This window comes from Balaenoptera acutorostrata, chromosome 3, assembly GCF_949987535.1.
Source record: "Balaenoptera acutorostrata chromosome 3, mBalAcu1.1, whole genome shotgun sequence".
Lineage (NCBI taxonomy): Eukaryota > Metazoa > Chordata > Mammalia > Artiodactyla > Balaenopteridae > Balaenoptera > Balaenoptera acutorostrata.
In genome coordinates, this window is record NC_080066.1 from 167,118,482 (window position 1) to 167,145,017 (window position 26,536).

Sequence of the window (26,536 nt, forward strand, 5' to 3'; positions counted from 1 at the left end):
TTTTTAATATAGGCATTTAGTGTTTTAAACTTTCCTCTAAGTCTGCTTTAGCAGTGCTCCACAAATTGTAATATGTTGTGTTTTCATTTTCATTCAGTTCAGAATACTTTCTGATTTCTTTTTTGTTTTCCTCTTTGTCTCATAGGTTATTTAGAGGTGTGTTATTTATTTTTCAATTATTTAAGACTTTTCCAAATATCATTCTGCTATTGATTTCTAATTTAATTCCATTATGGATAGAGAACATATTTATATGACTTGAGTCCTTTTCATATATCGGTATATTTTATGGCTCAGAAAGTGATCTATCTTGGTAAATGTTCCATGTGCACTTGAATGTGTAGTGTTCTGTTGTTGGGTGTAGTGTTCTTGACATTAGATCAATTTTTTTGATAGTGTTGTTCAATTCTATCCTTACCAATTTCCTATTTACTTGTTCTATCAGTTTTTGAGATCTCAGACTATAATTGTGGATTTACCTATTTTTCCTTGCAGTTCTATCACTTTTCTTCATGTTTTTAAAAATTCTGTTATTAGATGTCTAAACATCTAGGGTTGTTATGTTCTCCTGATTAATTGACTCCTCTATCATTATGAAATTACCCATTCTTTGATTAGAAATCTACTTTGTCTTATAGTAATTGAGCCATTCCAGCTTTCTTTAGATTAATGTCATTGTGGTATGGGTGTATCTTCTTTCATCCTTTTACTTTGTGACTTTATATTTAAAGTGGGTTTCTTATAAGCAGGCTGTAATTTGGTCTTGTTCTTTTTCATCTGACAATCTTTGTCTTTAAATTGGGATATAACTATAACTATTTACTTATAATGTGATTATTGATTTGGTTGGGTTTAAACTGACCACTTTGTTATTTGCTTTATGTTTATTGAATCTGTTCTTTACTACCCTTTTCTTCTTTTATGTCTCCTTTTGGATTGAGCATTCTTTTTCGACTATTTAATTTCCTTTGTTTACTTAATAGCTATATCTCTTTGTAGTATTTCAGTGGTTGCTTTATTGGTAGTATATATTTGTAGTATACATCTTTAACTTATGACAGTCTACCTTCAAGTAATAGTGTACTAATTAATATATAGTATAAGAATGTTAAAAGAGTACATTGCTATTTCTTTTCTCCTGGTCTTCATGCTATTGTTGTCATAAGTTTTACTTCTATGTTTGTTATAAACTTCACCATTCATTGTTATTATTTTTGCTTTAAACAGTCAATTGCCTTTTAAAGGGATTTAAATAATAAGAAAAAAGATCTTTATGTTAACCTACATAGTTATCTTTTCTGGTGTTTTTTATTCTTTTGTGTATATCCAAATTTTTATCTGGTATCACTTTCCCTCCTCCTGAATGACTTCCTTTAAAATTTCTTATCATGCAGGTCTTCTGGTGATGAATTCTTTTAGCTTTCATATGTCTGAAAAAGTCTTTATTTCACTTTGTTTCTGGAAGCTATTTTCACTGGGTATAAAATTCTAGTTTGACAGTTTTTTCCTTTCAACACTTTAAAGATATGGCTCCACTATCTTCTGACTTGCATTCTTTCTGATGAATAATCTGCTGTCATCTTTATCTTTGGTCTTCTCTACCTAACATGTTTCCTACCCTTTCTGGGTACATTCACCATCTTTTCTGTTTTTGTTTTTAGTTTTTTTTCCCTCCATAAGTTTGACTATCTTGTGCCTAAGTGTGGTTTGGTTGTCTATATGTTGCTTGGTGTTTACTGATCTTCTTAAATGTGAAAATTTAAGTCTTTAACCAAATTTGGGAAATTTAGGATGTTATATCTTTAAATAATCTTTGTTCCTCATTCTTTCTCTCCTGTCCTCCTCTCCTCTCCTTCTCAGGCTTTAATTGCTATACATGGGTAGATAGATAGATAGATAGATAGATAGATAGATAGACAGTCTCATAGGTACCCAAGGTTCTAATTTTTTCCAGTCTTTCTCTCTGTTTTACAGACTAAATTAATCTGTATTGTCTTCAAGTTCATATACTGTCTTCTCTTCATTCCCTTTTGCTCTTAAGGCCATTCAGGAGACTTTTTAATTTCAGATTTTTATTTTTCATTTGGTTGCATTTGGTTCTTGTTCATTATGAGCATATTTTGTTTATGCTATGAGTAGAGTTTTTGGTGGTAAAATATCATGTGAATAAGTTGAATAGGTTTTTAAAATCTTTGTCTGTAATTCCAAAATCTGGATTTTATTGGGTTCAGTCTTTTTGATTGCTTTTGACATTTCTCTTGAGTACAGGTTATATTTTATTGTTTCTTCATATGTGTACTCATTTTGGATTGTAACCTGGATGTTGTGGATGATATGTTTTAGAGACTCTGGATTACGTTATTCTTGAAAAATGTTGATTTGTTTTGTTTTATTTTGTCAGGCAGTTATCTTGAATTAAGTCTGATTCCAAGCCCTGTCTTTCTTGTGGTGGGCAGCAGCTAAATCTTTTCAGTTCTTTTAACCTTTGCTTGAAGCTTGTAATCTTCCTCACACACGTATAGCTAAAGATTTGAGCAGAGATTTTACACAAAAACTGGGTCTTCCCCTTCTCAGATTCTCCCTTTCTGGGATCTCACCCTCACTTTATAGCTGCTGTGAATGCCTTAGACTCTGTTTTCTGGTTCTTTAAGCCATTAACGCCTTGAAGGTTTTCTATCCAAGTTTTAAGTGCTTTATGCAGCACTGACTAGTGAAGTTTTAAAAAGTAGAAATTCCATCTGTTGCCTTTTCCTTCATTCAGGTGTAGACAGTGTTTGCCACTTCTGTGACTCCTAATGCTTTCAGGTAGTATTTTCGTTTGTTTGCACATTTGTTTGTGTTTTAAATCTAAAGTTTAGTATTTGTTATTTGCAAGAGTATTATTCTGTTAGATACCCTTCTCCTATTATCAGAAACCAACTCTCCTCTTTCCCTAACTTTTAAAGTTTTATCCATGGCTCTAGGTTCTTAAATCTCCCTTGGCTTTACCCCTACAGAGAAGGCATGACTGCCCCCTCCTACCCTAGTCAGTCTCAATCTTAACTCCTGCTTTTCCTTGAGGGACTGTGGGCTCTAGTCTCTCTATTCCTATTGGCCTCATCATCCCAGGTCAGGCTTTATCCTTTTACACCTGACCTTCTGGCTCTGGGCTCTCCTCCTCTAAACCATCTTCAACACCTTTGCCTAAAACTTCCTAATGTATCACATTCCCAGTTTCTACATTGCCAGTAGATCTCCATTGCCTATGATGGGGTCTCCTCACTCATAGATGGTGATAGATCAGTAGTTCTGGAGGAAGCCAGCTACCTTTGCATTCATTTTTGCAACCCTTTCTCCATAATTTTTAGCTTTCCTGAAGGTAAAGGAGACAGAGTGAATAGAGGCATGTCACTTCAGGTCCACTCCAAGACTTTACTATCAGAATGTAGCACAACTTTAGAACTTCAGGGAAATTTTAAAAACCTGGTTTTCCTTCAGATAAATTGGTCTCCTCTGGCTTGCAGCCTGAGTGTCCACAGGCATCCACAGCTGGGTGCAGCCTACCTGTCTGATCTCAATCGTCCCCTCCCCTCCAGCTTCATGATTTCCTCCAGCTTGGTCCACCTTCCCTTTGAGCAGGCACTATGCTCATTCACATGCCTATGGATGAATGCTTGTGAAGAACTCATTCTTTAAGGCCTAATTCCAGTGCCTATTTCTTTTCTTACGTGAAGTCTTTCCTGATTGCCAGTGGTTGAAACTCATCTTGCCCTGTGCTGGGCTCTTTTGTATCTTTTTAAAAATTATTTAACAAGGTTTCAATACAAGTAACAGAGACCCCTTTAAACAAACTTAGTTGTTCTTAGAGTGGGGGAGAATATATTTTAAGGAAACTTGTGTGTCTAACTTGCTGTTTCCTATTCTCTAAATCCTGATTCTATATTCCCAAGAAAGATAATCTGATGCACGTAGCTTGGGTCAGGTATGTACCCCTCCTCCAGTCAGTCCAGGCCTGGAGAGCAAGGTCACATGATTATAAACATGGCAGCCTGGTGGAGGAGATTCCAGTGATTTGAGGGCTGATCAAGGGGAAAGACATGACCACAAGGTGGCAGTAGCGCACACAAGCTTTATTGGGCAATACTTAGGCAGGTTTGATGGGGAGGAGGGTAGATGCCCCTCAGGGCAGTAGTCTGGGGGGGCTTGTGGATTACAGCGAGAGGGTTGAGGGTGGGTACTCGGAAGGGGAGGAGGACATGGGAGCTCCAGGGGAGAGGGTACCGGGAGAAGGGGTTTACATGTGTCTAGGTGATGTTGCCCAGCAGCATGCTGGGGAATCTTTAGGTCAGCGAGCTCCAAAGGGCAGTAGCTAGTGGCTTAGGGTCTTACAACCATAAGGCTCTGTCTTATTAATGACCGGCAAATTCTGGGTGTAGTTTTGTGGGGTATGCAAAGCAGGTCGGTTCTAAATGACTAAAAATCTTGTTTGGGCTATTTTAAAAATAATTGGATGTGTACAAATTTGAGTTTCGCACCAGCAGGCTTTTGAGCTAATGGGTCTCAGAGTGCACTGAAGAAATAAACAACTTAGGGGCCAATACACAGGGGTCATCTTTGGCTCATTTATGTGACACTCAGAAGCACCGCTGTTGATCTTGGTAGCGGGGAGGGCTGTTGGAAAGAGAAGACAGTCTCCAAGGAAAGCTGGGGCTTCTACAATCACTCTTTCAGCCCTTGTCACAGCCATTTAAGCATTAGAGATGTTGGTGTGCACACCATCTCGTGTTAACTCCTTGGTGTATTTATCTGTGTTTTAGCTGAAGTACCCTATACCTGTTACACACGGAAGCCATGTTTGTTGAATGAATGAGTGAATGCTTTTTTCCTCTCTGAAATGCCCTGCATCTGTCTGAAGTCTGCTCATGCAAGGTCATCTCCCTGATGGCCCTTTCCCTGACTGGTCTTCATTTAGTCTTTTCTAGGCTCCTCTATGCCACTCCGTTGACACACGCCATCTTATGTGGTTATGTTTGTACTCAGACTGAAACTGTAAACTTCTGGAAGCCTTGGGATATGGCATCCATTTCTTTAATCTTTCACATGGCTAGAGTCCTGCCCTGCCCAGGGAGTAGAGAACGCTAACCCCTTTGTTTGGGGCGCCTGCTAGGTGGAGAGCTGGTCCTCCGGTGAGCGGGAGGAACAGAATCTGGATGGCAGTCGTGTTTCAGGGAAGCCTGGGTGGCCGAGAAGATGACCACAGGTGACTGATTTTAGAGAAGCAGTACGAACAGCAGGTCAAGGGGTAAAGTCAGTGCTGGGGAGAGTGTGGAAGAGGGCAGGTGAGCTCCGTGGACAGGTCAAAATGAGCAGTTCAGGACTGAGAGTACGAACGGTGACTATTGGGCAGGTGTCCGCTTTACAGAGCTGCTGGAAGCCTGACCCTTGGTGCCTACCCCAGAGCTTTGAATGCACTAGGAGGCCATTGAATACCGTTGTATTTTCCTGAGTCCTAAGTGGCATCTTAATTACAGAAGTCAGAACTTAGGTGACAGCAGAAAGACAAGTTACTGCATGTAGAATACTAAGTGTGTGTTCATCCTTGAAATTTCGTTTCCTTTATTTACTTGTACACCTTAGAGAAGTAGAGGCTTCCATTTCCATCTGGCCTGTGTACAGATATAAAAGATTAAAGCAGTAGAGAGAGCAGAGAGAGGAGACACTTTAGCCAGATCCCATTTTTCTGAAGTTCAAAGTCCCCGAAGCATTTATCTGCACAGATAGCTATCTCTGTACGTACAGTATCTGCACACAAATAAAAAGCTATTCTGTGTGTAGGTGCTTCATAAACAATAATGCTGTGTCTCTGCCTCCCTGAGATGCACAACTTGCAGATGAAATAAACTACTTTTCTGTAACAATTTGGATGCTTAATTTGGACAGTTTGGATGCTGGTTGGGTTTTGTTTTGCCCACAGGCGATGGCATTTTGAAATCCCTGTAGCCATTTCCACTGGTGTGGCTTTTGGCCGGTGCTCTGACAGAGATGAGGGGCGCACCTGCTCCGAGGCCCCAGAGGCGACCGTGCTCTCATAATTATGGCTCCTTAAACGGTCCGTGGGTATCAAGAGCCGCAGGAATGGTTTGTGCTGCAGCCTGACAGCCTCAACATTCATGACTGGTCATTCTAAAAACCAAGCCTTCAACTTTTCATTACATGTGTTATTTTAACAGTTATGCACATTGGAATACATTCTGACCGGCAGGTTTCCACCTCAATGGTCTTCACTCTATTTGAAACACTTGTGAAAAGTAAAACCTAATACCTTCCTAAGTGACGGTGTGTGCTATACGTAGACAATGGTGGCCTTATTCTTAGTGGCTGTAAATCTCGGAAGAAGTGTTTTTCACCCTCGCCCAAAGCGGACTGTCCATCTAGACCTGGCCCTTCAGAATAACGCAGAGCACGCTCAGCTGTGAATGTTTTGCCATCTCTGTGCTGTCGAAATGACAAACAGATGACGATCAATTCAAACTCTTAGACCCCCCTTTTTTTAAGGAGAGTGCCACAGATGTCAATAGATAGTTGGGAGGCACTGAATAACGTGAAGCTAGTAGAATGGCAAAATGCACAGATGGAGTGGAGACTATAAAATTCCTCGAAAGCACAAGCCGAATGTGTGATGAACTAAAATTAACTGTAGTGTGTTAGGCAGCGTGGGAGTGGAAAGAGGGCTGTCCTGACAATTGGCACCAGCTCTGCTCCTGACAACTTGTATGACCTTGACCAACTTCTCTGGGCCTCAGTTTCTGTAATAAAGTTGGGTTACAGTAGCTGATGTCTGTTTCTAAGGTCTAAGACGCTAGCTCCACGATCGTGTGATAAGGAACATTCCTTGGCAATTTAATTGCACTTAATGGAGGTAACATTGCTGCTGTCTTGGCATGTGATTTACACAGAGGTTCGCCCCAGGGAGGAGGTGAGGACAGGCCAGAGCTTACAACCGCAGACGCTAAGGTCTCGAGTCTGATTGATGCTGAGGCCAAGGGCAAATGCATTTACAATAGCCGGCTCCCTCTGCGACCTGCAGCAGAAAAGCTGTATGGGAGCAGCGTTGCTCCGTTGTTCTGGCCCAGTTGGCCCGTGCGCTGGGAGTGGAGTAGTGCCTAGTTACCTGGCGGTTAGGACAGCTTCTCCCGTTCTCCATGCTCTTCTTCCCTCGTTCACCTCTTTCCCTTTTTCTAGCACCTTCTCCTCTGTTCTGGCTTGTCTCCTTAGCATCTTGTTTTCCATTATCAGCGTCATCACCTGGTCCTCAAGCAGCCCTTTCACATTAGCCTCTGACATCCTGGAAGAAAACAGAGATAGAGCCACGTCTCCTCCCTTCTAGTTCATCTGGAAATGCTATCAACCTTCCTCTAAGTGTCGGGGAGGGTGTATGTGTGTGTGTGTGTGTGTAAGAGAGAGAAGGAGAGAAAGAAGAAGAGACGGTTACAGTTGGTGTGACAGTGGTTAGTGTTTTGAGATTAAAAACAAACAAACAAACAAACTCAGAGATGGTGGTATTGGCGACAGCATTAGACACCGTGGAAGCTGCATTTGGGACGTAGGGTTTGGGGAAGCTGTGACTGCCTAGTTTCTCTCTTATATTTCACTCTTCTCACCTTTGACATGTGAGAGTCGTTCCCCAAGCCACCCGGCAGCCCTCGCTTCTCCGTCCTGAGGGGATCAGAACATACCATCCCTAAAGCTGCCACTTTGGCCTGTTGATTATTTTGAGCTGAAGGCACTTGAAAATCAGCAGATTCAGGGAGGGCTCTCTGCCCTTCCCTCTCTACCTACAAGCAGAGCATAAATTTCCTGTGAGAAAGGTGTCCTCTCTGTACCAGGAAGAGGAAAACATTCTTATCATTGGAGAAGGGGAGTTGAAGCGGAGATGGGTCTGCCCAAAGACACCTTTTACTAGAATAACCCTTCTTTCCCATGAGTTTCCCCTGTGTACGTCCAAATCACTTTCCCATGAACCCATCTTCCTTTAGTATGTCGCATCTCTACAATTTATCACTCTTCGTTAAACTGATATATAAACCCCTGGGTCTAATTCTTTGGGTTTCATTTCTTTCTTTCTTTCTTTTTTATACATCTTTATTGGAGTATAACTGCTTTACAATGTTGTGTTAGTTTCTGCTGTACAACAAAGTGAATCAGCTGTATGCATACATATATCCCCATATCCCCTCCCTCTTGAGCCTCCCTCCCACCCTCTCTATCCCACCCCTCTAGGTCATCACAAAGCACTGAGCTGATCTCCCTGTGCTATGCAGCAGCTGCCCACTAGCTATCTATTTTACATTTGGTAGTGTATATATGTCCATGCTACTCTCTCACTACGTCCCAGCCTCCCCTTCCACCACTGTGTCCTCAAGTCCATTCTCAACCTCTGCATCTTTATTCCTGCCCTACCACTAGGTTCATCAGTACCATTTTTCTAGATTCCATATATATGTGTTAGCATACAGTATTTGTGTTTCTCTTTCCAACTTACTTCACTCTGTATGACTGACTCTAGGTCCATCCACCTCACTACAAATAACTCAATTTCGTTCCTCTTTATGGCTGAGTAATATTCCATTGAATATATGTGCCACATCTTCTTTATCCATTCATCTGTCAATGGACATTTAGGTTGTTTCCATGTCCTGGCTATTGTAAATAGTGCTAGAATGAACATTGTGGTACATTCATTTCTTTCTGTGAAGTCTCCTATTCCACGTAAAAATATTAACGTCAAGTACAATTTGTATGTTTTTTCTTCTGTTAATCTGTCTTTTGTCAGTTTAATCCACAGGTTCCAATCACAGAACCTAAGAGGGTAGAGGAGAAGTCTTTCCTCCCCTAGAGTTGCCAAGCAACTGGTCATGCTGCCCAGTCCCTGCCTCAGTATGTCTTCCTGCTCTGCTTTGGAGGGATGCAGACACAGTTGTTTGTTCTACATTGTAGGCAGATGGCTGAGAACAGGGGTTTGCTGTTTTGTGAAAGCAGCGTACTGCCCTTTTTGCCTGTAGTGAATCTGCATTGTTCATATCAGGACTGCAAAACCTCAATAAACCTGGGCTACTTTGGGTCCAGGGCGTTTAGGGGATGACCTTTAGACTTCTGGACTCTGAGTGAATATGAGTTATAATGTGGATTACAAACCAGGCAGGTTTTCTGAGAATCCTGACCCCTAAGGTGATCTGATTGTGAGTTGAGGAACTCTTTGGACACTGATGAATGCCTCTAGACCTGTTCCGGCTAGGTGTGCACATTTGGGATGGTATGGGAGCAGAAGTAGCCTTTGGGAAAAGGCAGGTGGCAGTGGATTTGGTGATTCATTTCAATCTGTGACTTCAAAGTTGCAACCTCCAAGCTCCAAAAACGTCCTGTCGTTCTGAATGTGATGGTGACTATGGTCATATATCTTTGGGGCGTTTATGGGGAGCTGCTCATGCCCCCATGCTTGTCTGTGTGGTTGGAGATGTGTATTGGCAAGATGCACAGCCAGGTCAGAGGGCAGCATGGGTCCTGGGGTTACCCTGGACACACAGCCCTCTCTGCTTAGCTGAGGCCACCTTCGGTGCATGTGCAGGACTCTCTCTGGTTCCATGGATATCATGAGACTTATTCTGGATCCCTGTCACGGATCTTGGAGCTGAAGTCATTCTCCAACCAGGTCCCAGATTCTGTTTATAAGGAGAAGCACAGTGTAAAGAGTATTGGGAATTAGGGGGCATGGGTTCGAGTCCCAGCCCTGCCATCAAATGGCAGTGAGACCGTGCGTGAGGCACATACCTCCCCAAGGGTCAGCATCTCCACATGCACACCGAGGAATTCCCCATCCTGCTTCCAGCTTTTCTCGACTCATCCCCGTTTGTGTGTAGGAGTGGGAGGCCCCTCTCATGGGGAGGTCTGCCTGCCAATTTTGATCTGTCTCTTGTCTGGGTCCTGTGAGGGGGAAGGAGGAGGAATCCAGGCTGAATGGTGAATGAGAGCTGAAAAACACGGGGAATGCCTTTCTCCACGAAGCCCGTGCTTGTATGACAAGATAAAAATATCTCCGACAATCTGTAACAACGATCCTTTTGAAATCTCCAAGTAGTTTCTTCAGATTGAAAAATACTATTAGAAGTATGCAAACAATCACTGAAGTTTTTGAGAATGATGGTTGGCACTTTAAAATTTCCACTAAAAATTAAATTCTTTCTTCATTTCACAGATATTTAAATGCCTGTTAGGTGCCACGCACCAGAATAGATACAGCAGTGAACAGAACAGACAAAATCCTTGCCTTCTTGGGGCTGACATGCTAGTGGGGAGACGGGCAATGAACACAGGACATAATATCTATCATTTGCAATTAGTAGGAAGTGCTATGGAGAAGGACATATACTTTTTTTTTTAATTGGCCGTGCCGCGCGGCTTGTAGGATCTTAGTTCCCCAGCCAGGGATTGAACCCGTGCTCCCTGCAGTGGAAGCGCGGAGTCCTAACCACTGGACCGCCAGGGAACTCCCGAGAAGGGCGTATACTTTTTTTAAAAATAAATTTATTTATTTATTTTTGGCTGTGTTGGGTCTTCGTTTCTGTGCGAGGGCTTTCTCTAGTTAAGGCGAGCGGGGGCCACTCTTCATCGCGGTGCGCGGGCCTCTCACTGTCGCAGCCTCTCTTGTTGCGGAGCACAGGCTCCAGACGCGCAGGCTCAGTAGTTGTGGCTCACGGGCCTAGTTGCTCCGCGGCATGAGGGATCTTCCCAGACCAGGACTCGAACCCGTGTCCCCTGAATTGGCAGGCAGATTCTCAACCACTGCGCCACCAGGGAAGCCCAGGACGTATACTTTTAAAGGGCCAATTGATAGCGATCATTTTATTTTTGCCATGTACAAAGCCTATCATTTTGAGCGGCGTGGTCAGGGGGATGCCTTAAGTCATAAGGTCACAGAACGTGTGGTGTTCAAATCCTGCTACTCAATGTGCGGTCCACGGGCCAGCAGCACCGGCATCCTCTGAGCACTGACGAGAAATGCAGACCCTCAGCCCCGCCCCAGACCTGCGGGGTCAGAGCCTGCTGCTGGGCAGGGCCTGCAGGTGGTCCGATGGCAGGTTCACGTGTGAGAAGCGCTGGCTGAGAGAAGTCTGTGGCTTTGGGCATCAGAAGCCCGGGAGTCTGCTCAGAGCATGTCCGCTAATGATCTGGCAACCTTGGGCGGGCGCTTTACTGCCCGTCGGCCTCAGTTTCCTCCCGAGTGAAATGAAGAGATTAGAATGATGCTGACATTCTCTGCTCTGGCCAAGTTCCTCTCTTTTTCTGAGTGTGTGCCTCTCCTACCATCACGTTCCTTATGCATCAGACCAAACTCTCTCTGGGGTTGTATAGGAGGGGAAGGTGCCTGGGGAGCTGATACTCTGCGTGCTGTGGAATTTCTTTCTCTCTCTTTTTTTTTTTTTGGCCACAATGTACGGCAAGTGGGATCTTGGTTCCCCGACCAGGGATCGAACCCACGCCCCCTGCATTGGAAGCGCAAAGTCTTAACTACTGGACTGTCAGGGAAGTCCTGCTGTGGAATGTCTAGGATGTGCTCTGTCCTCTTAACATCGTGTTACAGATGCCCACGCTCTATCCCATGACAGGGGACAGTGCTGCCTTCTGTGTGTGCGTACAATGTTGCTCCCCCGCCTTCAGCAGGGCGTATGCTTTGAGCAGCGCCACAGGTGTGGTGGCTGATCTGTAGACCAAGTTCCTATTATCTTTGGCCAGGCCCCTTATGGGCCCAGTGGTTCCAGATGCAGAAAGGGGGTTGCCTTTGCGGGTACGTGGAAACGTCGCTTCTGATGATACACTGACTGGTCCACGCCAGCATCGGGTGTCATGGACTCAGCCTGCCCTCTTGAGGCAGAGCACACAGCTCTGTGGCCTGGGTATGGAGCCTGGAATCTTGACGATCTAATTTTGGCCTGGCTATTACATGCAAACCTCATTTTATTGCGCTTCGAAGATATTGTGTTTTTTACAAATTGAAGGTTTGCGGCAACCCTGCAACGAGCAAGTCTGTTGGAGCCATTTTTCCAACATCATTTGCTCACTTCATGTGTCTGTGTCACATTTTGGTATTTCTCACAGTATTTCAAACTTTTTCATTATTATTATATTTATCATGGTGATCAGTGATCTCTAATGGTACTATTGCGAGAAGATTACAACTCACTCAAGGCTCCAGTGATGGTTAGCATTTTTTTTTTAGCAACAATTAAGGTATGTAAATTTTGTTTTAGACATAATGCTATTGCACACTAAATAGACTACAGTATAGTGTAGACGTGACTTTTTCTGCACTGGCAAACCAAAAAATTCCCGTGACTCACTTTATTGTGATATTCGCTTTATTTCAGTGGTCTGGAACCGAACTCAAAATATCTCTGAGGTGAGCCTGTATTAACTTCTGAGGAGCTTGGGGCAAATCACTTTTCAGGTGCCTGGCTATCAGGCTGCTTATTGATAAGATGGGGTTATAATCATTTCTACTTCACAGGCAGGGTATTGAGACTTTATTATATAAATGCTTTTGAGAGCTGTTTTAAGGGGTTTTTTTTGGTTTTTGTTTTGGCTGCGTTGGGTCTTGGTTGCTGCACACGGGCTTTCTCTAGTTGTGGCGAGCGGGGGCTACTCTTGGTGGCAGTGCACGGATTTCTTGTTGCTGTGGCTTCTCTTGTCGCGGAGCACAGGCTCTAGGTGCGTGAGCTTCAGTAGTTGTGGCGCATGGGCTCAGTAGTTGTGGCTCTCGGGCTCGGGCTTAGTTGCTCCATGGCATGTGGGATCTTCCTGGACCAGGGATCGAACCCGTGTCCCCTGCATGGGCAGGCGGATTCTTAACCACTTCACCACCAGGGAAGTCCCAAGAGCTGTTTTTAAATGTGTGATTTCCATGCTTATGTCACTACATACTGGCATATCTTTTTTTTTTTTTTTTTTTAATGAGTGTGAAATCCTCTCCCTACTCCTGTTGGTTTAATGACTACAGCATTGATGAGCAGATAGTGGCAAATGCCTATTAATGTTACTCACGGACCACTGTGGGTTAAGGAATAAACTAGGCATTGACCTTTCTTGGCTGTTTCTGAATTAGTCACCTACTTCCCATTAATTGTGTATGTCCGCAATGTGACCTAAATAAAGTTAGGGTTGATCTCTTTCAGAAGACGTTTTGGTTTTCTCCTTACGATAAAGTTAAGGCAAGCTGATGTATGGCTTGTAAGCAAACAGACCTTTTCAGCGAAGCACTTGCCCAACTAGGGAGTTATTATTGAACGTCGGTTTCTGGATGTGATCAAATTCTCAGATTTCTCAGGTGTTTCCTGGCCTGCGGAGGACTCTAGGAGAGAACCGTCTCCATTTGTCACTGCTGTTTTCCATTGGTGGGGCCACCCGATAGCTGCGATGGAGCTGCGTCTTACTTTACCACCTTGGAGGTCCACATGAACCCAGTGCTTGCTGGGATCGGGTATTTTCAGATTTTGCCATTGTGCGGTGAGACAGACTTCTGGGCTCACTTGACCGACTGCTTAATCATCTGCTGTCCACGCTGCGTAAAGCAGATGGGTTCAGGGATGGTGTTTCATTAGCTGTGTAATTTTAGGCAACCCACAGAGTAAAGCAAGTGAGCAAACACCACGTTAACAACCAGCACCAAAACTCCCCTGGTCGTGCTGTGATCAAGTTCAGGCTGCAGAGATAAGATGCAACCATCACAACTTAGCTGGGGAGAAACGATGCAGGGAGCTGAGTCACAGATCATGCATCTTTTCCAGCCCTTGGCTGTACCCCATTGATATTCTGCTTCTTTGCTGGGGGTGGAGATCATTCTAGACCTCTAGGGTGCATCGAGGCCTGTTGAGGAACAAAGTGCTTCATGACAGGGTCATGTCTGGTTTGGAAGCTGCCGGGCTGAGTGGGGATTAGATCCAGGAGCTCTAGAAGGGTTCGTTGAGATGGGGAAGTGGTAACAACTGGTCTTGTGGGCCATGGTTGCTGTGAGAGGGGGTTTGGTCTGGTAATATCATAAGGTGTCATCTTACAGAGAGTTCATACCAAGAAGAGGTTCTCTCCCCAAGCAATGTGAAGCCACTCCTCGGAGATTTTCCCCAGACCTGGGGCTCTGATTAAGGTTAAGGTTTTGGGGTGGCAGGGGGAGCTGGGGAGACACATTGGTGGCTGGCCCAGGTTGTCATGGACACTCTGTCTCCTCACACAGAGCTGTGGCTCTTTGCCCTGCTCTGGCCCTCTCTAATGCCCCTGAGAAGAGCACCAGTCTACATACAGTGGAGCAGATTGAAGGGCAGTCCATTGGGAATTATTGCCAGGATAGATCCGGAAGAAACGCTATCATTTTGTCCTCTCAGTTTATCAATAGGTTGGTAAAAAGATCGCTCACTTCTGTCACAAAGTGAGATGGATGCGTAGGAATCAACACATTCAGCATTTGGACCACCCCATGGCACTGTAGCCATCCTGCAAACACATGGGTTGGATTCTTGACACGTGGTTTTGGAAGTGGGCTAGTATAATACCTCGAATTCCAGTCTTGCACGGGTTGACGTTCCCCAAATGCACGTGAGTTGATTAGCAATGCACGTGATCCCTTGGCTTGTATATTCCCTGGCTGAGTGACCCGGTTAGAGGCCTGGCCCAGGGACAGACTGAGCAAGGCTAGCTGGGCACTGTCAGGAAACCCTCCCAGCTAGGGCTGGGGGCTCCTGCCATCCTAGTCATGGGTACAAACAAGAAGGGGGAGAGCCCCTGCTGTTGGTTTGGCCCTGGGTCATTTCCTTTCCGGCTATGTGGATAAATATAAAGAAGTAAAAAATCCAGTGGGCTTAATATTAGAGCTTGTTTCATGGTGTCACATATGGCTTTTGGAAGGAGCCATTGTGCATGGTCTTCTGGTTTTTCACCCAATTGTTAACCAAACTTGAAACATTTAGCAGCTCTTTTATGTGCTAATATGTCCAGTGAGGCAAGAATCATTATTGCCCCCTAATCATTGACCAAGCAGGGCTTCAGAGTGGTCAAGACCTAGTGAAAAATCACACTAGTGTAACTCACTAGGCAGGGACAGAACCCCAGCCCCAGACCCCGTCTGTCCTCCTGTTGTCTCTCAGATGGTGAAGTGGCTCCGCCTATAACATGTGTTGTTGCTGTGAATTACTGTTGTTGGTAAGGAGAATTGGAAACATTCTCATTTCTAGATTACCTTTCAAATATTCAAATTCATGCACCAGTAGCATATGGCTAGAACTTTTATTTTTTCACTCAGATGTCTTCCAGTGTGCTTCATTGAATTCCAAACCCACATCAGGTTTGAATTTTGAAAATGCCAACTGTATACTAACTGAATGTGAGAAATGAAGAAAACTTTCATAAATTAAAAAAAAAAAGGTGATTTATTATTCTGCATTCAAATAAACCAGCTGTATGATTTTTTTTCTCATTTTGGTTTATTTGCATCTTGATAATTTGGAAGGAACAACGTTGCCTGTGTATTCTTAGCTAATTTTCTACAAGAGAGTTCTACAATAGCATATATCAAAGGAAAAGGGACTGCGGTGGTCTTGCCCATTACCTCTATAGGCCAGGAGCATGGACTTCGCTTTGGGTGGATGGAGAAGTCTTCGTTGTCCTCAGATGGCTGTGCCTTCTCAGCCCATCCCAAATTTTGGTCCAGTAATTACCTGACTCTGATTTCTTCCCATTTGGAGGAGTTTCATTTGTAGGTGCCATTTATGCTTTTGTTACTTACCAGGTAGGAGATTCTCAAGCACTTTAAAATTAATTAAGGAGGGCCAGAAAAAAAATCTGCCAGATTTTCTTCAGTTGCAGAGAAAATTAGTCCAAATGTTTGTGTTTCACACGACCTTCATCAGAGGCACTATCATTGGAAAGAACGTTGGCTTGGAAGTCGGAAAACCACCTAACAGAGAGAGCCCAGGTATGGGGCCTGAAGAGATTCATAAGCTTTGCGATGCCCTCTTGTGGAAACAGTCCCCCTTCCCCCACTGTCAAACATCTTAAAATGCGCCACGGACCACATGCAATAGAACTTATACATTGTACATCTTCAAATCTAAGTTATCATTCTTTGTAAAGTGAAACATTATATCCCACTAAGAGAAAATGCTGCCTAATATAATTAGATGCACTCATTTCAGAGAGTTCAGATGTAGAAAAATGTGCTTTTTAGAATTGGTGAAATACAGTTTAGTTATAAGTTGAGTTGCAGTCAGGTCGTTGAGATAATGCTAAATTTTGTGGATTTTATTATAATTTATTTCTAATATAAAAGCTAAAACACCCATGTAACCATTATCCAACTTTGGCAGATCTCAACATTTTGCAATTTTTACTTCAAATACGTTTAAAAGAAAAGTTGAAGATATGATTGCAAACTTCTGTGTATCCCTTCCCCAATCCCAGGACTAATCTCTCCCTTGTGCCCCCATGTAACCGCCATCTTGAATTTGGTGCTTATCATTCCCATGCATGTTTGTCAACTTTTACTATGTATGTTTGTATCCATACATGTATTTAGTGCCTTTAAAACACTGTTAGTTGTCCACCAGTATCCATCCCTTCCTTCTTCCTTTTAATACTAAAACCCCAGAGCTTTAGCTAGCTGAACACCATCTGCCAGCGATGACTAAGTGACTAAGTTCTGGCTGATGGATGAACATGGAAGGGATGGATACAACATCTGGACTTTGCCTTTAAGACGAAGGAGCAAGCCTTTCACATTCTCTTTCCTCTTTGCTTCTAATTAGGACAGGGGCAAGGTGGTAGTGAGCTACTTAAGCCCATACAAATGTGGGAAATGCACAAGAAGATAGCAGAGTGACAAGATAGAAAAATTCTGGGTTCCTGCCTTAAGGGTATCAGTTGCTCCAACACATCCCACTCACCCCCTGCCCTGCCGCCGGGCTGCCCACCATCTCAGGCTGTTTCGTGAGAAGTAAAAAACAACCATATTTTTATTTAAGTCAGTGTTATTTGATCACTATTAAAACAGACCCCACAATGTTCTTTTTTTTTGGCTGCATTGTGTCTTAGTTGTGGCACACGGGATCTTTCGTTGCGGCGCACAGGCTCTTCGTTGCGGCGTGTGGGCGTCTCTCTAGTTGTGGCGTACAGGCTCTAGGGCGCGTGGGCTCTGTAGTTTGCGGCACGCGGGCTCTTTCACTGAGGCGAGCAAGCTCAGTAGTTGCGACGCGTGGGCTTAGTTGCCCTGGCATGTGGGATCTTAGTTCCCTGACCAGGGATCAAACCCGCGTCCCCTGCATTGGAAGGCGGATTCTTTACCACTGGACCATCAGGGAAGTCCCTGACCCCAAAATGTTCTAACAAGAGTGGTTTACATTCTGATTATGTTCATTACTATTGACTTACTGTATTAAAAACTTTCACTTTTCTTAAGCAGGGAGGATTAGGGTAAAACACTTTTATGTAATTCATTGCATCCTCAGATTAAAAAAGGAAAAGAACACATTTTACAGCTGCCCCAGTGACTAGGTATTAGTGTCCAGTCCAGCAGTGGACATGACCCCATCGAGGGCATGTGAACTGAGCTCCTTATCTTTCATATAAAGATAGAGGAAGTTCATACACACTTAGGACAGCTAGCTGCTCAGTCCCCAACAGAGCAAATGTCACAATGGTAATTTGAGAATGAAAAGGAAAAGTTTCCATTCCCAGGAGAATTTTCTTCCCAAATCCTGACTCAGTACCCAAGTGAGCATCTTAAGATTAAGACCTTCCTGGTCAATTTCTCTTCCCCAAGCGCTGGCCCCAGGGACTCCTCACTCCTGCACGACAAACAGCAGAGCAGCTGCTCCAGGAAAAAGGCGACCCGCACTTGCTGGCCCGCATTCTTGCAGCTCCAGCCAGGGTACCAGGCTGGTTGGAATGCTTGCTCTCTGCAGAGCGGTTCAGCGGCTCAGGAGCTCTGCCCAGAGGGACAGTGTTTGTGTCAGAGCCACAAGTGGATAATAGGGGAGTCCAGGGACCACCTCTAATTCTTTCCTGTCCCTCTTTGCAGCCCTGATGCTGTCCAGTCACACTAGCTTGTGCCTGATCTCTTGGGTCAACTTGGCTTCTGGCCTTAAAGGCCGGTCTGGTTTTTGGTTTCCCTCTCAAAGGGCACTTGGAACAGAGTGAGGCAAGGCACCTGGCCCCTCCTTTTGGATGGGGCTGGGGCCATCCGTTCCAGTCATACTGGACGTACCTTGACCTTGGGCCTTTCCCCCGCTTGCATTAAGAATTGGGTTGTCACAAATGAACTTATCTACCCAAGACTCACAGGCATAGAGAACAGACTTGTGGTTGCCGAAGGGGGGGATGGGGGATAGGAGAGGGATGGAATGGGAGTTTGGGATTAGCAGGTGCTAACTATTATATATAGGGTGGGTAAACAACAAGGTCCTACTGTATAGCACTGGGAACTATATTCAGTATCCTGTGATAAACAGTAATGGAAAAGAATATGAAAAAGAATGTATATATGTGTATAACTGAATCACTTTGCTGTACAGCAGAAATTAACACAACATCAACTATACTTGAGTAAAATAATTTTTTAAAAAAAGGCAGCATCAAAAAAAAGAAAGATTTGGGTTGTCAGGTGAGTGGTTCTCAGACTTCTTCAGTCTACGCGTTGCTTTGATGCAAAAGAAATTGGGTTCCTCTTACGCCGTCTGTGCCTACTGCTTCAAAACACACAACAGAGGCTCCTGGCCTGAGTGATTACAAGGTGAGCCCTGCTCTAGCTGACACCCACAAGCTAAGCTGAACTCAGTACTGCCCGTAAATTAAATTCATGGTGGGAAAAAACAAAGTCAAGCAATACCGAATGCCTTCCCTCCTGTGGAGGCTGGAAACTCAACAGTGCAGAGGGTCCTGTGCAAGGAGAAGAAAACGAGGCCCAGGTAGCAGGCAGTGTGTGCATTCTGGTCTGGTTGAACCACGAGTGTCCTTGGACGGGTTTTTGAATTCTAAAAAAATGAAAATGAGAAGTGAAAATTCCCTTAAAACACCAGTTCTCTTATCAATTTGCCTAATAACCAGTTCACCAGAAATACAGTTCCGCGTGGAGTGTTTTTCGCGTTTGTTGCCACTATCTCAAAAAAAATACTTAATTTAAAAATTAAAATGAAACGTAAACTAAAATTTAAAAACAAGCTGGGTGTGCCCTTCATTTACAAACCTTATAATGCCAAAGAGATGGCAAAAACAAACAAACAAACAAAGAAAAAAACCAAAGGACATTCCTATGTAAAAACACTCAAAAAGGTTTCAAATTATAGGCAAATTGCTCATCAGGTGACTGGCTTTAGGCTAATTGATCTAGAGTCAAGGGCATCCAAAAGTCGACACTTTTGTGCTCAGGGACACTTTCTCGGGCCTGTATTCATCTTCTTTCAGACGAAATTCTAATCAACTCTCTTATTTGGTTTCCCAGCCCCTGGCATATTAGATGTGAATCAAAACAGGGAGGAAACAGCCAGAACCAGGCCACTTGGTGTGTTCAGAAGGCCAGCTGATACCCTGACAGCCAGGGAGGGGCAAGTGGAGGCCAGAGAAAATTAAAATGCAAATACAGGGATGAGAACATTGCACTAGCGAGGGGCCTTGTCCTGTGTGCTGCCCGGTCTGCCCTCCTGCCTCAAGATTCTCTGCCTTCTGAGGGCACCTCTGTATCATAATGCGCATAATGCCAGCCAAATCATGAAAAATATTTGTAACAGGCTAAATCACATGTTATCCACTTTGCCCAATTCATTGTTTTCTCATACAATCCATTTTAGAAAGGTTTTCGTCAAAAGGGACCAAATCATTGACTCTTGAATTGGGACGCCCGTTGGAAGAAACCAGTTTTCCCTGCCGTCTGGGAGAAGCCTCCCCAGAACGCTGTCCCTAAGGATGGCTTCTGCTTCATCAGCTCCCCCAGGCCGAACTAGAACAAATCCAATGGCCTGGAAGAATTCACTCCGAGGAAGTCCTCTTTCACCAAAATGATGTAGCATGACCAAATCCGGTTCATTGTTGTTTTTTTTTTTTGCAGTTAAACTTTTACTTCAAAAAATTTTATTTACCTTTTTCTTTTTCTGTTCTACAAAAGGCAGATAATGATTGTTGATCTGCAATTGTCGTGTTGTGCACTCCCCGAAAGGGGGCAAAGTTGGGAGCTGGGGCGGCAGCTCGGAGGATGCCTTCAGCGGCAGGACTAAGGGGGCAGGCGCCCCCGCGGCCCCCTGTCCCGGCCTAGCTCATGTCGATGGTGTTGAGGACCCACTCCGTGAACTTCTTCAGCTTGTCGGAGGCATTCTGGACTCCTACTGCAACCTCAGGTTGTCCTCTCGAAAGGGCCCAGTTCATTCTTGATATTCAGGGTGATGTGGGTAGGAGGTCGTGAATAGCCCAAATCACAATGAAATCTACTTTGGATTATTTGGTGGCTACTGGTCCAGAATGGCTTCCTTCCTTAAGGAGATGTATTAGGATTTTCCAGGGAAACAGAACCAACAGTGCCTGTGTATGTCTGTGTGTATATCTATATCTATATCTATACCTATATCTGTATCTATATATCTTTCTATTAAGAAATTGGTTCATGCAATTATGGAGGCTGAGAAGTCCCATGACCTGCTGTCTCTGAGCTGGAGACCCAGGAGAGCTGGTGATGCAGTTCCAGTCCAAATCCCAGGGGCTGGGGACCAGGAACGTTGGTCTAAATTCCAGTCTAAGTGCAGCAGAAAACCAAAGTCCCGGTTCAGAAATAGGCAGAAAGAGTGAATTCTCCCTCACCTGCCATTTGTTCAGTTCAGGCCTCCAGTGGATTGGATAAGTCCCGCCCACATTGGGAAGGGCAATCTGCTTCACTCAATCCACTGATTCAAGTCCCATCCAGAAACACCCTCACAGACACACCCAGAATCATGTTTAGCCAAGTATTGGGGTACCCTGTGGCCCAGTCAAGTTGACACGTTAAAATTAACCATCACAGGATGCTTATCAATTTATTGCTGCTTCCTGCTGACCCCAATCCCCCTTTCACCTACAAAGCCCAAGGAGCCTCTGATCATCTTTCCCCTCCAAGGCCCTCTCTGAGGAGTGGCCAGGATTTAGGGTGGGACACATGGGAAGGAAGAGGGTTCAGGACGTGGGAGCAGTCTGAGAGGATGTGCTTTGGGGGCAGGGGCTGACCTCAGCCTGAAGGCTGACCCATCTCCTTCCACCCTTGGAAGAATATAGGTGGGCGAGGGCTGAGAGGAGCATTGCCTGACTTTAACCACCAGCCATAATTGATGCCCACACCGATTTATCTGATACTTAGTATCTGTCCTTTTATAAGTATTGTTGCTACAGTTATTTTAAGTCCTTTACAAGCCAGTACATTTGTGAGCACACCTAGAGGTAGTGTGGCTCTTGGAAAGAGCATGAGATCAGTTAACAGAAGGCAGAGTTGTGCCTCTGAATGTGTGACTCCAGGCCAGTCATGGACTTTGGAATCTCAGTGCTCTCCCATAGGAGATGAGATGGCTGATAATTGCCACACCAATTCATAGTGTAATCTTGTCAGATGAGATGACCTATATGAAAACATTTCATAATACTCAACAAATATGGAAGGGTGAAGTAAAGGTAAGAAATGACTGTTTTTTACTGCTGTGACTCTGCTCCTTAAGTTTGTAAGTACTGGTCAGAATTAGTTAGAGTCATCACTACCTGCTCTGCTGGTACTCGAAGACTAGACTTTATACTGGACTCCTCTTGAGATGGCTTTAAAAAAGTGACATAGTTCTTTGACCAGTAAAGTGTATATACCTATTCTCTGTTTTGCCTTATCTTATGGATGCATTGATCACTATTATCATAGTACGTAGCCAAGAATGATTCAGTTTAGGAAAATGGTAGTCAAACTTTGCTGATCTTTCGTAGGATGATTTTGCCATAGCCCTTGCAAATAAAGTAGCGGTTTCTTTAAAACATGCCAGTTCAGAGTCACGGATCTGCATTTTTAAAGCCTGCAATTGATTGTTCAGTGTGAAAATTGCATTCCAGTGAAGCACATCAGCATGTAAATCTAAAGTGTGGCCATTTTCATCTAGATTGAATATTATTAAGTAGCCCAAGGGATAGGCTGTAATTAAGATTTCGAAGAGCTTACTTTTGTTGACTGTGATGAGTAACCCCAGTATTGAAAGTGGCATACCAGTTTGAAGAATGGGAAGATGGCCCAGCAAGACAGTATCTACATGTTTTGGCTTTTAGGTGTAATGAAAGAATTTGATTTTTCTTCACCGATCCAAACATCTGATAAGGGCAGCGATTTGAACTTGATGCAAACACGAGAATGTTCAGATTCCAGGAACAACATCACATTTCTTTCTGAACGATGGCAGATTTCCATCTTGTTAGTCCCTCACTCATTCTGATCCCTTCTTCCATGGGTTTAGGAACAAAGACCAACTGGGGACAGATGAAGCCCTTGTTGGGGTTTATGCTTTTGCCTAATTAAAATGATTGGATTTACAGCCTGCTAATGCAGCTCTAGTTAGAAGGGAGAACAACTCTTAGCTTGGATCCACTTCGGAAAGTTTGCAAAACCTCCCCCTGCCTTTCACAGAACTGAGATGGCACATTTCTGATCGCATCTTCATTGTGGTGCAATTCCATGATAACTGTCCTTAGGTGAGACGAGATGCTCACCTTTTTTTGTCCTACGCACACCGTTTTAAAAGAAAGAAACAAAGTTCTCCATTTCTCCCAGGAGAAGTTAGTGAAAGGATCCGTGCCTATTTGCACCACCTTAAGCAGATACCCAGCAGGCTAGGTTGGCACACAGCTCATTTCAGCCATCCGTATTTTCAGGTGTACCATATGTATTTAGTACATCATTTGATAATGCTAAAAAAATATTAAAGCAGTGTGAGACTAAAGGAGAAAGAAGATGAATGTTAGCATTCCCCTGGGGTTCATGGGTGAAGGAATTAACACAGCGTGGCACTCTACCCTAGCTGTGTTTGTTTCCATGGCAACAGCTACGTACATGTTTCAGACTATCTACAGTGACACAGTTGCAGAAATAGTAGCTTGCAGGTTTCTGATATCGCATCAGTGGACAGGCAGCACGTACTATATTAAGTAAGTGTAAAAGAATTTAAAATATAGCTCTGATTCAGATGTATATTAGCTCAGCTAAGCGATGTACTGGGGATTTTGGCATTCCCCTTCCTCATGACAGCAAAATCTGGGCAAAGTTGAAAGTTGCAAGATTCCAGTCAAACAATTATCCTTGCTTGGGTAAATATCATCAAATGAAACAAATGTGAGTGAGTTACAAAGGTAAGAAAATGGCTTTTTTTAGATGACATATTTAAGAAGGATATTGCCAGTGAAGCTAATTTTTTGGAGGGCGGGTAGTGATGGGTAAGGAATGTAAGCTTTGGTTGAAAATAGCTGAGTCTTAAAGCAAATCAGTGTGCACCAGAATCTTTAACTGCTGCTGAGTTTATGGCAACTAAGGTATTTGAATGTATCATTGTAAAATTGCTTTTATATAAAAATGATCAGGTGAGGAGCAGAGAGGTTGATTGGGTATGCAGTTAAAGAGAAATTGGGGCTCCATTGTCTTTCTGAATGCTTATGTAAATATCTCCCTTCTCACCAGGATGACCCTGGTTTGTCTTTGACATTCGCTGCTACTTTTTGGTACCATTTACTGTCCTGTGTGTTTATATTATGCTGCCACATTGTAGCCTGATAAGACTTGAGTGTTGGTTAGAGAGCACCCAAGGAAAGATGATAGACTCTGTAAGTGTGTGACTTTGCAATCAAATTGTACAGTAATTTAGGAGGAGAATTGTTCAAATGAGTATTTAGTTACAGGCTAGACCTCTGCTTGTGAATAGTAGCCTAGGTATTAGGCTCATGGATTTTGATGTGCACATTATGATTGCGGGAGCTTTCAAGTATGTTGTAGTTCAATTTATACTGAGTTTTTCATGTCAGAATATTTTTATTTATGCCCATTATTCAGTGTGAGCCTGCATTTACCTTACAGTTTTATTATTTATGTATCAGGAAAGAGAATGTAAAATGGCATGGTAATTTAAGCTAATCTATTCATTTGAGGAGGATTCATTTTCCTGACCATAGGTGGACTTTTATAAAAAGTGGCATGAGAAACGCAACTCTTGTATGTGTGACTGTTTTTTATGTGCACAGGGAACTGTCTCCCGCGTCTACTGCACACTGTTCTTCACAGTAATTATTTGATTGAATGTTCAGAGAACACCTATGGGAGGAGGGGGTTCGGGAGCTTCCTGCACACCTGGGGGTGTGGGGGGCTGGGAGGGATTTGGGGTTATGAGTCAGGGATGGAACCCTAGAATGTTTGACACCTTAGGGGATAGATACGATTTGCCTTCTAAATAAGGTGATCCAAAGTGAAACTAATGTTGAGTCCGAGCCACCCAGAGACGGGAAGTGAAGTCTGTGTCTTCTAAGGGGAGTTTTTGTGTTGGTTTTTGCTTTTGTTTCTTTTATGGAGGCTTCTGCTAAAGGCAGCTCCTTTCTCAGACGGGGAGCCCCTCTGCCTATTCTCACGCTCATCTCTGTAGTTTCGGGACCCCAGCCCATCTTTGGGGCCGATGGAAGGGCAGGCTTGCAGACCCCCTCCCCCATGGCCTGAGCTGCCCGGCGGGCCCTGGGTATCCTGGTGGGCAGCCTCTCTCTGTGACAGCTGCAGGAAGCCACCTGTGCTTGGTCTCCCGAGGCAGAGAAACCAAATACTATTGGTGTGAGGGTTTACTTGATGTTCTGCTATTACATTTGAGGGGCCCTGGAAGCCTTGGGTTCATTACCCTTGAGCTCTGAAACTGGAAATCAAAAAAGTGCCAATGAACTACTTTGGATGATGGTTCAACTTTTGCCTGTTTGGGGAGTGCAAGCCCTTCCAACAGTTGACACGTTTGTATATATTTTTTTCATCATCCCAAAGTACTTTCCAGTGTAAAAAAAAATCTCCAGAAAACACCAGTCTAAGCCATGGTATGTTAACTCTTTCGTAAGAATAGAAAAACACATAAACCAAAACATAAAGCCCTAGGCGGCACCAGTCATTCAAATGTAAAACCCTGGCAGTGCTTGTAGGAAGCTCAATTGCTTCCATCTGAAGAGCCAGGAAATTGATTTGGAAAAAAGTAAATTTGAGGGATTCCCAAATAGTGGCAGCATGAAATGAATAAGAGAAAAATGAAGGTACAGACTGATCTTATTACCGATCGTAAATGGTAATAGAATTGCCAGAATAAACTTCCTGGGCATAGCTCATTTAGAGCCTCCACTGCCTAGTTATTTCTGAAGGTTCTTAGTGGTCACAGGGTAAGAGCCAATCCCCAGGCTGGTGTCCAGGACTTTCCACCATTAGTCCCTTTCCAGCCTTCTCTGTCACTAGGTCTCTTTCTTGAGCATCCCGGGGCCTGCCCTAGGGTAATAAATATTATATCCTGGCCACGTGGGGAAGTTTCTAGGCCTTTGCTCTTGCTGCTGTCTCTGCCCAGATTCCTTTCCTCCCACTTTCCCAGCTTCAATTCCAATTCCTTCAAAAAACCTTACAGATCTCCCCCTGTCACCCTCATTGGGATGATTTTTCCATCCTTTCCATCATGCTCCCATAACAGTTGGTCTTCAAATTATAGCACTTATTTCACTATATTAGGACGAGTTGTACCTTTTCTGAACTGTGATGTAAATGTATCAAAGACACAGGACGTTGATTTAGGTACTTCTGTAGCTTTTGCCATACCTAGAACAGTACTTCAAACTTGTTTTTCATTGAATTCTTAAACACTTGCAAAGATATACATCATTGGTCAGTCTTCTGCTCAAAGACAGACTGTTAGATACTGAGATTCCTAAGGCTATGTCTGTCACAGAACCAAGCATCGTGACCGATTCAGCTACTTTCAGATGCTTCCAAACTTCTGGCTGTTTGGCATCATCTAAACACGGAAACCAGGTGAATGGCTGATATTTTTTTCATCTTCATGGAATCAAAGATTTTAGAGCTAAAATTTGGGAGCTAAAATCATATTACAGAGGAGAGAATTGTGAACTTGAACCGGTAAGTGACTTTTCCAAAGCCACATGATTGTTTAGTGACCCAGGTGTGTGTGGATCCAGCCGGTAATATCTCTACGTGGTCCTGCCTCCTGAGCCTTCCTGGCTGTGGCCTTGGGTTCCACTGAAGATATAACCAGTCAGTTTCCTTTCTGCCCCGTTTTGGGATTGGCTGGCCTTCTATCTGTAAACACCGTCATCCAACAATAATTCCACTAACCACTCTTTGCTCAAGGCTGATATCACTGGGGTAGAATTAAAAACGAAAGTGAACTGAGAGTTGAACTCAGGGAGCCTGAGAGCGACGCTAACAATTCATTCGCCATCGCTTGGCTGAAGCCACGGCAGCTGCTGGATT

The 26,536-nt window shown here is 43.8% G+C and overlaps 1 protein-coding gene across 24 annotated transcripts in view; it reads left to right on the plus strand.

Annotated features, from left to right (window-relative positions):
• The window catches only part of LOC130707493 (forkhead box protein N3-like), a 336,087-nt gene that overhangs the window by 76,276 nt on the left and 233,275 nt on the right, over window positions 1-26,536 (plus strand). The window contains exon 2 of one of the 24 annotated variants that reach the window (XM_057542173.1): window positions 12,402-12,433. The exons of 22 other annotated variants lie outside the window; for them this stretch is intronic. The gene's annotated coding sequence lies outside the window, so the exon portion shown is untranslated. Of the gene's footprint in view, window positions 1-12,401; window positions 12,434-23,223; window positions 23,401-26,536 lie in introns of those variants that run through there. One more of the 24 variants, XM_057542174.1, reaches the window with a different exon arrangement.